Genomic DNA, 16,170 nt, shown 5'->3' on the forward strand with positions numbered 1-16,170 from the left:
GCAACCCCTGCTTTTTTTTGTTCTCCATTTGCTTGGTAGATCTTCCTCCATCCCTTTATTTTGAGCCTATGTATGTCTCTGCATGTGAGATGGGTCTCCTGAATACAGCAGACTGATGGGTCTTGACTCTTAATCCAGTTTGCCAGTCTGTGTCTTTTCATTGGAGCATTTAGTCCATTAACATTTAAGGTTAATATTGTTATGTGTGAACTTGATCCTGCCATTATGATATTAACTGGTTATTTTGCTCGTTAGTTGATGCAGTTTCTTCCTAGCCTCGATGGTCTTTACATTTTGCCAAGTTTTTGCGATGGCTGGTACCGGTTGTTCCTTTCCATGTTTAGGGCTTCCTTCAGGGTCTCTTGTAAGGCAGGCCTGGTGGTGACAAAATCTCTAAGCATTTGCTTATCTGTAAAGGATTTTATTTCTCCTTCACTTATGAAACTTAGTTTGGCTGGATATGAAATTCTGGGTTGAAAATTCTTTTCTTTAAGAACGTTGAATATTGGCCCCCACTCTCTTCTGGCTTGTAGAGTTTCTGCCGAGAGATCTGCTGTTAGTCTGATGGGCTTCCCTTTGTGGGTGACCCGACCTTTCTCTCTGGCTGCCCTTAAGATTTTTTCCTTCATTTCAACTTTGGTGAATCTGGCAATTATGTGTCTTGGAGTTGCTCTTCTGGAGGAGTATCTTTGTGGCGTTCTCTGTATTTCCTGAATTTGAATGTTGGTCTGCCCTACTAGGTTGGGGAAGTTCTCCTGGATGATATCCTGAAGAGTGTTTTCCAACTTGGTTCCATTTTCCCCCTCACTTTCAGGCACCCCAATCAGACGTAGATTTGGTCTTTTTACGTAATCCCATACTTCTTGCAGGCTTTGCTCATTTCTTTTTCTTCTTTTTTCTTTTGGTTTCTCTTCTCGCTTCATTTCATTCATTTGATCTTCAATCGCTGATACTCTTTCTTCCAGTTGATCGAGTCGGTTACTGAAGCTTGTGCATTTGTCACGTATTTCTCGTGTCATGGTTTTCATCTCTGTCATTTCGTTTATGATCTTCTCTGCATTAATGAGTCTAGCTGTCAATTCTTCCACTCTTTTTTCAAGATTTTTAGTTTCTTTGCGCTGGGTACGTAATTCCTCCTTTAGCTCTGATAAGTTTGATGGACTGAAGCCTTCTTCTCTCCTCTCGTCCAAGTCATTCTCTGACCAGCTTTGATCCGTTGCTGGTGATGGGCTGCGCTCCTTTGCAGGGGGAGATGCGCTCTTATTTTTTGAATTTCCAGCTTTTCTGCCCTGCTTCTTCCCCATCTTTGTGGTTTTATCTGTCTCTGGTCTTTGATGGTGGTGACGTACTGATGGGGTTTTGGTATAGGTGTCCTTCCTGTTTGATAGTTTTCCTTCTGACAGTCAGAAGGACTCTCTGTTGGTCTGTTGGAGATTGCTTGAGGTCCACTCCAGACCCTGTTTGCCTGGGTATCAGCAGCAGAGGTTGCCGAAGATAGAATATTGCTGAACAGCGAGTGTACCTGTCTGATTCTTCCTTTGGAAGTGTCCTCTCAGGGGTGTACTCCACTCTGTGAGGTGTGGGGTGTCAGACTGCCCCTAGTGGGGGATTTCTCCCAGCTAGGCTACTCAGGGGTCAGAGACACACCTGAGCAGGCAGTCTGTCCGTTCTCAGATCTCAACCTCCGCGTTGGGAGATCCGCGGCTCTCCCCAAAGCTGTCAGACAGAGTCGTTCGCGTCTGCACCGGCTCCCGCTACTTCCCCTGTTGGTCTTCAGCTGTGCGCTGTCCCCAGAGGTGGAGACTACAGAGACAGGCAGGCTTCCTTGAGCTGCTGTGAGCTCCACCCAGTTCGAGCTTCCCAGCGGCTTTGTTTACCTACTTAAGCCTCAGCAATGGCGGGCGCCCCTCCCCCAGCCTCGCTGCTGCCTTGCGGATAGATCGCGGCAGACTGCTGTGTTAGCAGTGAGGGAGGCTTCGTGGGCGTGGGACCCTCCCGGCCAGGTGTGGGATATATTCTCCTGGAATGCCTGTATGCTTACAGCGCAGTATTGGGGTGGGAGTTACCCGATTTTCCAGGTGTTGTGTGTCTCAGTTCCCCTGGCTAGGAAAACGGATCCCCTTCCCCCTTGCGCTTCCAGGTGAGGCGATGCCTCGCCCTGCTTCAGCTCTCGCTGGTCAGGCTGCAGCAGCTGACCAGCACCGATTGTCCGGCACTCCCTAGTGAGATGACCCCAGTACCTCAGTTGAAAATGCAGAAATCACCGGTCTTCTGTGTCGCTCGCGCTGGGAGTTGGAGACTGGAGTTGTTCCTATTCGGCCCTATTTTTTATTAGAGTTCTGCCAAGTAAAAAGTCAAAATGAAATCGTTGCCATCTGATTCTGTCCATATGCCATCCACAAAGTATATAAGTAATACCTGCTTATTTGTCTGATACAAACATTATGTGCAAGTAATGCTCTTCCACTTAAGAGTAAGATGAATAATAAGTAAATTTAATTTTTGACCTAATGCTCTAATTAATTTTGATGTGTACCCACAAGGACCTAAACTTTCAGCAGGTCAATAAAGTGATCCCTCTGTCTAAAAGTTGAAAGTCTTTTTGATTTCTAGATCTTATCCAAGTAGTCAGCTACTTAGGACTTTATTGACAGAACCTTGGAAAGTCAAGGAATGAGGAGATGTAGCCAAGACAGGAATGTAGAGTTTCAGACATTCTGTGTATACTAATAGTGATACTTAAACCACTAAGATTTCCATTCCATTGATACTAATTTATTTCAGATTGCTCCATGGTGCTGCTAATCAAAGCCAGCAAATACTCACCAAGACAAGCCAAAGGCGGAAATGACCTCCCCATACCCACGTCAGTATGTCAAGAGGGTGGTAAATAGTCAGAATGAATAAATACATAGTTGCTGAGGCTTTAATCCCATGATTAGAAAAATATACAGTTAAATGCCAGACAGAAATTTACAGCATATTTGTTAAATACTGTCCCAAAATATGCCCTAAAATCAGATTCAGATATGAATAGTGGGATTCCTGAGTTCAGTGTGCCGTTGCTTTTGATCTTTTTCAAACATTTGCTTAGTCAGAAATGGTTAAACAAAGAGTCTTAAGCAGTAGATTTCTTAGGAATAAAGAAAAACTATCCTTCAGTGACAGGAATGGAATTAAAAGATGAGTACAAAATGAGCACCTTTGAAAAGAGAAGGAGATTGATACTCTTTTGAGCTACGGTAAACTTCAATTAAATTTATAATTGAAATAAAAGTTTAAACTAATTTGAGAAACAATAGACCCATACTTTTGTCTTAATTTGTGAAAAAAAGAACAGTTGAGGCTAAGTCAAAAGAAACTTTTTTAAACTACTTTGTAAAATTGAAGCATTGGACCAGATATCTGAATGTACTTTTAAAACATAGTTCTAAGAGAAGTTCGGTAAGAAACAGAATAAGATCTATAGCTGAATATCATTTATGTAAATGTAAAATACAAATACATATAAACAAAGCAGTAATAAGCATTTAATAAGAGTATAATCAAAGCAGAAAACTATGCAGTGAACACATAAGAATAGCTAGCTATGGGAGTGGGTGGGACAAGTATAAGTGGAGAATGCAGATAGAATAAATTTTTAGAAAATAAACCTTATATAAATCCATGACAGCACTATCCATGAGCTAAGAAATATGATTATATCAACCGTCTGTACCCCAGTCCAAAAAATTATAACAATCAACAAAGCTTATGTATGAATGTGACAAAGTTAAAAACTCCAGGGATAATAAGAAAAATAATGGTTAATTAGTTCAATATGAAATGCAGTTATATCAGTCCAATAATTACTATGTCTGTCTGTGGTTCAGGACCCTAAGGAGTTTGTTGGAAAACTGCTCCCTTTTCATGATTTCTCTCATTGATTTTAATCCAAAAATGAATAATTAAAATCAAATTGGCTTTCATCTCTTACAGTGCACAACCATCTCGAGGTATATGTGTAAAGAAGGGTATAGATTTGAAATAATAAGAACAGAAAAACGTGGTGATGAATTGGATATGAAGTAAAGGGTGAACTTAAGGAAAACACACAGGTTTCTAACTAGGGAAGTGAGTGGACAACATGCTACTGGCTGAGAAGAGAAATATTGGTGCAAGAGGGAGTGGTACAAATTAAACATCTCTATATTTGGTGCATTAGTGACTTTACATGGCCACTTCACATAGCTTCCACCAATGCATAACAAAGGTCAAGTCAGGTCAAGCATTTCTACAAGGATCCAAAAAGCTGTTTGATGATCTGATTTGATCTAGGGACAAAACTAGAATACTTAAAACATCCTCTCTGAATACTATTTCTCACAACTGAGGTTTCAATGAGCAAAGAGTAGCAGAAAATTCAAGGCCCTATTATTTAACTAGACTCTTAAAAGTCAGTCATAAATGTTAGACAACCATCTAAGTACTGGGAGGCACCAATGCATATCCCAGTCCACCTTCTCTTTTATAGTGTGATATCACCACTTCTCCATCAAGAAGTGTGGTCTGTGCTCCCTCACTTTGAACCTGCTGGACCTTCATAATGGCATCAACCAATAGATTATGTTGAAAAGGACACTGATGACCGGGCATGGTCATGGAAGATGATACGGTTTCCACTTTTCTTTCTCTCTCCTATGACACATACCTTGAGATCTCAGAGCCAACATCTACCAAGTCCACCTGTCATGAAGCTCCCATACTGGAAAAATAGCATGAAGCAACTACATAGATAGAGAAATACGCAGGAAGACTCCAATGTTCCAGCCCCAAGCTGCTGGAGTCCTTAGTCCTCACAACCTAATCTGTAAGTTAAGAAGTTTTAGTGAGGTCCTTGGGTCTTGAAACAAGCTTATTGCAAGACATGAGAGACCCAAGTCAAAACTGGCTGGTTCAGCCATTCCTGAATTCTTGACCAAAGAAGCCACCTGAGATTTTCAAAAATCATTTTTATTGTTTTAAATCACTAAAGTTTGTGGAGACCTGTTATACAGCAATAGATAACTGATACAGCTATCTTTCATGAACTTAACCAGGATGTTACACAATGTAACAAATATTGAGTGTTCAAGAAATGCCAATATTGACATATAGAATGTTATCCTAATTAAAACAAAGAGAATGGAAAAAGAATCAAGAAAAAAATATTTAATTTTTATCTCAGTCCTCAAAAAGCACTATATTTAAATCAACCACTTTAGAATGAAAATACTGGCCGAAATTCAACATAACTCATTATGTCTCCTGAGGCATCATTACAGAGTGTTTTTCTTTTTTAAAAAAATCACACTTAAACACTTTCTCTCTTACAAACTGTTAAGAAGTATCACTGTTACTATTTCATGATGAAGTAAGAGATCTCAGCATGTGTGTGGTTAGTTGTGGGTGGGATTGGAGTGGTAAGTCCTTCTCCAAATATACACCATTATGACCATCCAAAGCATTTCTCACAAAAACTAGTTCTATTACAACATGGTGGGTGCCATATTTTGGCTCCCTCACTGCCACACACATCATCTGCCAGCAGTCCATAAAGCATTACTCTAGTCCATAAACTCTAAGAGACTTTTAAAAATATTTGGCAAAGTTGTTTAAATATGAATTCTAACTGTCTGAAGCATAATTTCCCTGAAGCTAAGAAATGCCTAGAGCATAACTTCCCTGAAGCTAAATTTTAAACTACATTTCCCTAAGGTTCAGTAACACTGCATGCGACACTGTTGGTTGAGTCCTGGAAATACCTTTTAAAGATTCAACAGTAGACTCAAATCCCTGGCTGTATATCCCTAGGCTAAATCAAGATAAATAAATGGACCAAGTCTTTCCCAGCAATGATGGGAAGTGAGAAAAACCTAGCTGGAACAAAGAATTAGGCAGAGACTGACTCTAGTTCAAGCGTCCCCAAACCCCAGACCACAGACCAGTACCAGTCTGAGGCCTGTTAGGAACAGGGCCACACAGCAGGAGGTGAGTGGTGGGTGATCAAGCATTACCACTTGAGCTCTGCCTCCTATCAGATCAGCGGTGGCATTACATTCTCATAGGAGAGTAAATCCTATTGTGAACTGTGCATTCGAGGGATCCAGGTTACATGGTCCTATGAGAATCTAATGCCGATGATCTGAGGTGAAACAGTTTCATCCAGAAACCACACCCACCGCTCCGTCCACAAAAAATTGTCTTCTATGAAATTGTCCCTCATGCCAAAAATGTTGGGGACCACTGCTCTAGTTCATCTACCAACTTGGAAAATCATAACTGTCACAACAAGAACAGGATTCTCAATCATTCTACCCCTGAATTATCTTTAGAAATACCGTGAATGGCCCCTGAAATGGTCATCCATGTCTCTCAGCTTGAACTATAATTTACGTGGGGGAAAGTCTCCCAAATACATGGGGAAAGTCTCCCAAATACATGCCTCCACCACTCCTTTGCAGCCCACCATAAATCTCCCACCACAGTTCTACACCCTACTTTGCTTCTCCATCCATATTTCGCTGGCAACTTTTACCTCTAACTTCTTTCCAACATTCCCCTTTTATGTGTTTATATAGCCATCTAAAATTCATGGGAAATTGAAGCATGGTGCAAACATTTACCTAAACACAAAATATTCCAAAAAGACAGTTGAATGCACTTAAATTTCAACATATCTAAATCCCACTCATTCTCTTTCTCATTTTCTGTCCCCAAAATGTACCTCCTGACTTTTCTGTTAATATTGTTGGTACCACATGTCTAGTCTCTCAAGCTAAAAAAAGTACAACTGCATTTCTCTTTTCAGTCCTATAAGGGAAAAACAAAACAAGTCTCATTAACAATTTCTTTAAACCCTTTTTTGCGTCTTCCCTTCTTTTCCATTTTTACTAACATTCCACCAGTTCAGACATTTATCTTCTCACATCTGGACTATTCCAGTGCCATCTAAGCTAGGCTTCCTAAATCACCTCATATGCATTGTCCCTCCCTCATTTGAAACCTTTAATGGATCTCTGTTGCTTTCAAATTACAGTTCAAATTCCTTTGGTAGGCATCTGTGTCTCTATCTGCTTTCTGCCTCTCTTTCAATCTACGACCATGTCAAGTGGAACTGGAATTCACACACTGCTACTAGAAATGTAGAATTATGCAACCACTTAGAAAAACAGTTTGGCATGTAAAAAAAAATAGACATTCTCATTCCATAAGATTTAGCCATTCTATTCCTAGGTATTTACTCAATAGAAATGAAAGAATAGGTCCATACAAAGATTTGTGCATGAACACTTATAGTGGCTTTATTTCTAATGGCCAAAAACTGGAAGGAACCCAAGTGTCCATCAACAGGTGAATGGACTGGAATACCACTTAGCAACAAAAAGAATGAACTATAAATACGTACTGCAACATAGATGAACCTCAGAATTATTATCCTGAGTCAAAGAAGCCAGACAACATTTGTATAACGTTCTAGAAAATACAGACTAATATATAATGACAGAAATAAATACTTACAATGCTGTTAATTTATTAAAAAGAAATAAAGCACACTAATGGTTGCCTGCAAACCAGAAAATAAAAAAGTAAAAGGACTGGAAGAGAAGAATTACAAAGACATTCAAACTTTTTTTATTAATACAAAATATGTTATTTATTATGGGTGATACAGTGTGGATGTCTGTTCCCTCCAGATCTCTTGTTGAAATGTAATTCCCAGTGTTGAAGGTGGGGCCCGGTGGAACGTGTTTTGATCACGGGGGCGGATACTTCATGAATGGCTTAGTGCCATCTTCTTCGTAATCAGTGAGTTCTCGCTCTGAGTTCATGTGAGATCTGGTTGTTTAAAAGAGTGTGACCCATTCCCCCCCCCCCCCCCCCCCCCCCCCCGCCGCCCCTCTTCTTGCTTCCTCTCTCACCATGTGATGTTCCAGTTGACCCTTCACCTTCACCATGATTGGAAGTTTCCTGAGGCCCTCACCAGAAGCAGATGCCAGCACTATGCTTCCCATACAGCCTACAGAACCATAAACCAATCAAACCTCTTTTCTTTATGAATTACTGAGTCTCAGGGATTTTTTTATAGTGATGCAAAAACTGATACATCTGTCTTTGTGTGACTGGCTTATTTCACTTGACATAATGACTCCAGTTCCATCCATGTTGTTGCAAATGGCATGATTTTATTCTTTTTTATTGCAGAATAGTATGTTATTGTATATATACATATATATACACCACATTTCCTATATCCATTTGTCCATCAATAGGCACATAGGTTGATTCCATATCTTTGCTATTGTAAATAGTGTTGTGATAAACATGCTGGTTCAGGTATCCCTTTGACATATCGATTTCTTAGCCTTTGGATAAATGCACAGTGGTGGGATTATTGGATCATATGGCATGAGCCACCATGCCCAGCCAGAGTCCGCTTTTTAATAAGATTATTTGGTTTTCATTATTGAGTTATTTGAGTTTCTTGTATATTATGGATATTAGTAACTTGTCAGATGGATAGTTAGCAAATATTTTGTCAAAGAAACTTTTGACAATGATGGATGTGTTTATTATCTTGATAGTGGTAACCATTTCACAGTTCTGCACATATATCAAAACTTATCAGCTGGGTGCAGTGGCTCACGCCTGTAATCCCAGCACCTTGGAAGGCTAAGGCAGGTAGATCACTTGCGGTCAGGAGTTTGAGACCAGCCTAGCCAACATGGTGAAACCCTGTCTCTACTAAAAAAGCACAAAAATTAGCCAGGCATGGTGGTGCATGCCTGTAGTTCAAGCTACTCATGAGGCTAAGGAAGTAGAATCGCTTGAACCTGGGAGGTAGAGGGTACAGCAAGCCAAGATTGTGCCACTGCACTCCAACCTGGGCAACAGAGCGAGATTCCATCTCAAAAAAAAAAAAAAATCCTTATTAGTACACATTAGCTATTCACTGTGTATTACACGTCAACTATATCTCAATAAAGCTTTTTAAAATTTTCTTCTAAAAAATAAAAAACGGGATACATGTGCAGAATGTTCAGGTTTGTTACACAGATGTACCTGTGCAATGGTGGTTGGCTGCATCTATCGATAAGCCCTCTAAGGTCCCTTCCTTCACTCCCCACCCCCCAACAGGCCCCAGTATGTATTGTTTCCCCTCCCTGTGTCCATGTGTTCTCAATGTTCAACTCCCACTATGAGTGAGGACATGTGGTGTTTTGTTTTCTGTTCCCATGTTAGTTTGCTGAGGATGACAGATTTCAGCTTCACCCATGTCCCTGCAAAGGACATGATCTCATCCCTTTTTATGGCTGCATAGTATTCCATGGTATATACATACAACATTTTCTTTATCCAGTCTATCATTGATGGGCATTTGGGTTGGTTTCACGTCTTTTTATGATAAATACTGCTGCCACAAATATATGTGCGCATGTGTCTTTATAATAGAATGATTTATATTCCTTTGGGTATATACATAGTAATGGGATTCCTGGATTAAAAGGTATTTTTGGTTCTAGATCCTTGAGGAATCGCCATACTGTCTTCCACAATGGTTGAACTAATTTACATCCCCACCATCAGTGTAAAAGCATTCCAATTTCTCCACAGCCTCACCAGCACCCTATTGTTTCCTCATTTTTTAATAATCACCATTCTGACTGGTGTGAGATGGTATCTCATTGTGGTTTTGTTTTGTATTTCTCTGATGATCAGTGATATTGAGCTTTTTTTCATGTTTCTTGGCCACATAAATGTCTTCTTTTGAGAAGTGTCTGTTCATATCCTTTGCCCACCTTTTGATGGGGTTGTTTTTTCTCTTGTAAATATGTTTAAGTTCCCTGTCAATTCTGGATATTAGACCTTTGTCAGATGGGTAGATGGCAAACATTTTCTACCATTCTGTAGGTTGCTTGTTCACTCTGATGCTAGCATCTTTTGCTGTGCAGAAGCTCTGTAGTTTAATTACATCCCATTTATCAATTTTGACTTTTGTTGTAATTGCTTTTGGCATTTTTGTCATGACGTCTTTGTCCATGCCTATGTCCTGAATGGTATTGCCTAGGTTTTTTTCTAGGGTTTTTATGGTTTGCGGTTTTACATTTAAGTCTTCAATGTATCTTATTTTTTTTTATAAGGTGTAAGTAAGAAAGGGGTCCACTTTCTGTTTTCTGCATATGGCTAGCCAGTTTTCCCAGCACCATTTACTGAATAGTGATGGTTTCTGTCATTGCTTTCCCTCATTGCTTGTTTCCCTCATTGCTTGTTTTTGTCAGGTTTGTTGAAGATCAGATGGTTGTAGATGTGTGGTGTTATTTCTGAGGTCTCTGTTCTGCTCCACTGGTCTACATGTCTGGTCTATATGTACCATGCTGTTTTGGTTACCGTAATCTTGCAGTATAGTTTGAAGTCGGGTATCATGATGCCTCCAGCTCTGTTCTTTTTGGCCTAGGATTGTCTCAGCTATACAGGGTCTTCTTTGATTCCATATGAAATTTAAAATAGTTTTTTATAATTCTGTGAAGAACATCAATGATAGTTTGATAGGAATAGCAATGAAACTATAAATTACATTGGGCAGTATGGCCATTTTCATGGTATCGATTCTTCCTATCCATGAGGACAGAATGTTTTTCCACGTGTTTATGTCCTCTCATTTCCTTAAGCAGTGGTTTGTAGTTCTCCTTGAAGAGGTCCTTCACATCATTTGTTAGCTGTATTCCTAAGTATTTTATTCTCTTTGCAGCAATTGTGATTGGCATTCATTCATGATTTGGCTTTCTGCTTGCCTGTTACTGCTGTATAGGAATGCTTGTGATTTCTGCACATTGATTTTGTATCCTGAGACTTTGCTGAAGTTGCTTATCAGTTCAAGGAGTTTTGGGGCTGAGATGATGGGGTTTTCTAAATATAAAATCGTGTCATCTACAAACAGAGTCAACTTGATTTCCTCTATTCCTATTTGAATACACTTTATTTCTTTCTCTTGCCTGACTGTCATGGCCAGAGTTTCCAATATTATGTTAAACAGCAGTGGTGAGACAGGGCATCCTCGTCTTGTACCAGTTTTCAAAGAGAATGTTTCCAGTTTTTGCCCATTCACTGATATTGGCTTTGAGTGTGTCATAAATAGCTCTTATTTTGAGATATGTTCCATCAATACCTAATTTATTGAGAGTTTTTAACATGAAGCAATGTTGAATTTTATTGAAGACCTTTTCTCCTTCTATTGAGGTAATCATGTGGTTTTTGTCTTTGGTTCTGTTCATGTGATGGATTACGTTTATTGATTTGCATATGTTGAACCAGCCTTGCTTCCCAGGGATGAAGACAAGTTGATTGTGGTGGATAAATTTTTTGATGTGCTGCTGGATTCGGTTTACCAGTATTTTATTGATGATTTTCACATCAATGTTCATCAGGGATATTGTCCTGAAGTATTCTATTTTTTTTTTTGTTGTTGTGTCTCTTACCGGTTTTGATATCAGGATGATGCTGGCTTCATAAAATGAGTTAGGGAGGAGTCCCTCCTTTTCAATTGTTTGGAATAATTTCAGAAGGAACTGTACCACCTCCTCTTTGTATTTCTGGTAGAATTCAGCTGTGAATCCGTCTGGTCCTGGGCCTTTTTTGGGTGGTAGGCTATTAATTACTGCCTCAATTTCAGAGCTTGTTATTGATTTATTCAGAGTTTCGACTTCTTCTTGGCTTAGTCTTTGTAGGGTCTGTGTCTCTAGGAATTCATTCATTTCTTCTAAATTTTCTAGTTTATTTGCGTAGATGTGTTTACAGTATTCCCTGATGGTAGTTTGTATTTCTGTGAGATCAGCGGTGATATCCCCTTTATCATTTTGTATTGTGTCTATTTGATTCTTCTCTCTCTTCTTATTAGTCTAACTAGTGTTCTGTCCATTTTGTTAATTTTATCAAAAAACTGGCTCCTGGATTTGCTGACTTTTTGGAGGGTTTTTCATGTCTCTATCTCCTTCTTCTCTGATCTTAGTTATTTCTTCTCTGATCTTAGTTATTTCTTCAATTCTTCTCTGGTCTTAGTTATTTTTTGTCTTCTGCTAGCTTTTGGATTAGTTTACTCTTGCCTCTCTAGCTCTTTTAATTGTTATTATCCAGGGGCTCAGGCCCAGGGATATCCAAATTCTGTACCTGAGCCTCTGGCTATAGTTATTGGAGATCCTGCAGGGAAGCCCCACCCAATGAGGAACGATGGGTTAGGTTTTGGCCTTAAGAGGCACTCTGCCCGCGCCTGCCACAGCAGTTGTGTTGAGCTATGGGGACGAGTGATGGGACCAGGCTGTTCAGCCTCCTTGGCCCCAGCAGGAGAAAAAGCACAGCCTAGAGCTACTGAAATGGGTGCTGCCCTTCTGCCTGCCCAGGGAGCTTAGTGTGTTAGGCAGTTTCCAGTCCCTGTGCTGGCTCCTGCCTCTCCCTCAAGGAGCTCAAAAGGCTTAGACAGTAGGCAGTGGCAGCCAGCACTGGTCGCCCCTTCCCCTGGGAGTTTGGTAGACTTAAGCAGATTCCAGCTGAGAGGCTGTAAGAATCTGCACATTCCAGGGTTGGGACGCTCAGCACCAGTGGTGTGGGTTCATGAGTGGGATCTTCCAATCCGTGGGTTGCACAGTCCATGGAAAAAGCACAGTTTCCCCAGTTGGATAGCACGCTCACCACCTCCCTTGGCTGCGGGGAGGGGGTTCCCCTGCCCCTGTGGCTCTCAGGTGGGCCGCTGCACCACACTGTTCCTTCTTTCCGTGGGTCATACCAACCTTCTAGTCAATGTTGATGAGAGAACCTGGATGCCCTGGTTGCTGGTGAAGGATTCACATGCTTATGTTTTTTAAAATGGGAGCCTATGAACACCACTGCTTCTAGTAAAGGCCACTGCTTCTAGTCAGCCATCTTGGCCCCACCCCCCAGTAATAAAACTATTTAAAAGAAAATCTTATCTTCGAATGCTCACCTTACAGAATAATCTCTTTGAGTCAAACTGGTCAACTAACTAATCCAAGAATGTACTGTGAAGCTTCACACATCTGTATTTATCCTCCTGCCATCCTCCCACTTGAAAAACCCTCCTACTTGCTTTTCAGAACACAGATAACTTCATACCTCCTTGGTTGAGACTTACCAGATCATTCCAACCTGTAGATTTCTTTTCTTTGAATATCTAAAATTTGAGTACACAATAACCATCATTTGGCATACCCAAATATAGCAGAGAGTCCAACATAGGTTTGAATCCTAATTCTGCAGCTTACTAGCTCTGTAAGCCTAGAAACTTAATCCCTCTGAGCCTTTGTTTCTTCACCTCTTATACATTGCTAATAACAGTATCCATTCAATAAAGTCACAAAATGTAAATTACTTGGTATAATAGCTAGTACATAGTACACAACTAATCTTTCTTTTTGTAGATTTACTATGTTTTCTTCTGATGTTTCTTATATGAAATATTTTTGGAAAGGGTAGTAGAATCATCTGGTCTTCTTGATGGTGCCTATCAGAAATAATTCCATCTAAGCCATTTAACAATGGACATAGACAACCCTTCATTGGTTTGATTTTCCTATTCCTGACAATACCCTTTCCTGGAAGGAAGAGGAGACTAGAAAGTTTTGGATTTAAAATATTGCCTTGACTGTTCCAAGTATTATGGTTTCTCTGCTCGAGTAAGCTTAAGCTGAGCCCAGACATTATATTTAAATAACAAAATACACTTAGTCATATTCTCAGAATTTGACTTTGCTTCACTCCAAATAATACAGTAATCCCTACCAAATACATATTATCTACATGATAAGATACAAAGACATTTGTAATAAGCCCAAAGTCACAAGTTTAAAAAGTGACTAAATACAATTTGAACCAATGCCTGTCTGATTATGTCATGATACTCCTAATTACCTCATGTTTTCATTTTTATTAGTTATATTTTGAATAATAAAATTCAGATTATAAACTTTTAATAGTCAATCATTAATTTATTTATATTAACTGACTCACATAATGCTACGTCTCACTTAATACAGGGTACTTTCTTTCTTCTGGGAAATGGGTCTCCAGATGCTTTGGTTTCTTAAAATATTTATTGTCCAATTATATTTGGTAAGATTTCCCCTTCACTGAAACTTTTCTTTGAGGAAAGTGAAAGAAGTCAGCTGTCATTTTGTATTTTCCCTTTAGAACTTACAGTATCTAGCTTAGTAGTGCTGACAATGCCCCTCATTGTTAACCTAATTCATTGTCAAAAGTGTTTGACTTTTCTTCCAATGAGGCCATGTAAATTAAGAGAGATGGTCATTACCTTTAAGCAATAAGAAGGCAGATAAAAATCACCAATCCAAATAATTAGTTGCCTAATTGGTGCTTTGGAAGCTTATGCTATGATGAGAGTTTCATCTCATAAATTCAGTGCCTGAATGAAACCCAGTACCATGGCAACTTCAACTACAAAACCCACTTGCAAATGGAAATATCAATATGCATAAACTATACATTTGTAATCTCATCATACAATTTGACCCATCAGAGATGATCTCTCCTAAACACTGTTTAAAAGACTAGGCATGTGAACCTCTGGACAACAACAAATGATGTTTTTGGCTAACCTACACCTTAGCAGCTAATGGAGAAGCTTATTAGGTACTTGATCAGCAACATCTATAGCATTACCCCCACATTGTTATAATTTGTCATTATTTTAACACTTTTTTTTTCTCTTAAAGAATTTATTTTAAACCTATTATACCACAGTATGTTTTATACACTGACATACAACTCCCTAATAAGATAAAGCAAAGACAAAAAAGTTTATCTTATTAGAAACAAGATACACCACCACTTATTGTCTTCAAACATTATTGCACTTTAACTTTCTTAATTTGACAAAGCATTCAAGAAACAATCTGCAGACTAGTTTTAACAGACAAATAACACCTGTAAGCAGACATGACTGTCCTAAATTGTTTATTAGGTACGAATTTTACAAACTTTACTTATATTAGCGGTAACGGTGGAGCTGGAGAGTATTGCGCCTTCTCCAGGCTGCCCGGCGAGAACCACCAATAGTATGGTGGAACTTATGGCCCTTTCCAAGGCCACGGCTCTTTCGGCCTGCACATGTCAGCCCACGCATCTCCCTGTGCTTGTGGACTGGTTTGGTGATCCACTGGGTGTCAGGATTTCTTCTGATAGCTTTATGGAATGGATCAATGAGGATAACCTCAAAAAATTTGTATGTGGAATCTTTTCCAACCCAGTAAGAATTCAGGACTCTCAGAGCCCCACAGCGGCGTCCAGCTCGCTCCTCTGCAACGGACTGAAGGCTTCGAGCAAACTTTAGCTGGTTAACACCATGATGGACAGGCTTGCCGTAAGTTGCACCCTTAGGAACTGGGCGTTTTCGGCCACCACGGCGAACACGAATCCTATATATAACGTAACCTTGCTTGGCCTTGTAGCCCAGTCGGTGTGCTTTATCAGGCCGGGTGGGGCGGGGAGCCCTGTGGAGAGCAGAGAGCTGGCGGTACTGCCAGCAGCGGACCCTCAGAAGAAAGCGCATGACATCAGACTGCTTCTTTCTCCATAGCTCCTGGATGTACTTGTATGCACCCATCTTGGCTTACCTGATGGCTGCCGCCAGACGGAAAGGAAAGAGCTGTACTCCCTGTTTTAACCCTTTTAAAGCATTAATTATGAAACCAGCATTATTCTAAGCACTTTGCATGGGTTAACTCATTTTATCTTTACAACTCCATGAGATAAGTACCATCATGGGATATAAGGCACAAAGAGCTAAAGCTGCCTAGCCAATAGGTGGTATTATTAACAGCATTATTAGCATGTTAATATCAATAATGTGCTCAAAGATAGACTTAGATATCACAATAAAATTTAAAAATTGAATTTCAAACAGCTGCCTCATTTACCATCTCAAGAATCTATCCAAGCAAAAGGCCTCACCATGTCTTTCTTAAAATGTAGATGCTTGGTAATCTGTCAAAATAAAGAGAATAATTTCATGAACTCGAAACATAGTTCCTTCTTCAGAAAGTACACAATTCAAACTTTGAAGCTGTGAAGATTTTACACATACACAAAATCTTGGATATATATCTCTATCCTTTGTGCTATTTA

General features: G+C 39.7%; 1 pseudogene across 1 annotated transcript; it reads right to left on the reverse strand.

The window, feature by feature from the left end:
* Window positions 1-14,748: 14,748 nt before the first annotated feature.
* On the reverse strand, window positions 14,749-15,695 carry LOC104656895 (annotated as a pseudogene). The gene has a single exon (XR_747196.2). The product of XR_747196.2 is annotated as a 60S ribosomal protein L15 pseudogene (transcript).
* Window positions 15,696-16,170: the final 475 nt, after the last annotated feature.

Source organism: Rhinopithecus roxellana, chromosome 2 (genome assembly GCF_007565055.1).
Source record: "Rhinopithecus roxellana isolate Shanxi Qingling chromosome 2, ASM756505v1, whole genome shotgun sequence".
Classification (NCBI taxonomy): Eukaryota; Metazoa; Chordata; class Mammalia; order Primates; family Cercopithecidae; genus Rhinopithecus; species Rhinopithecus roxellana.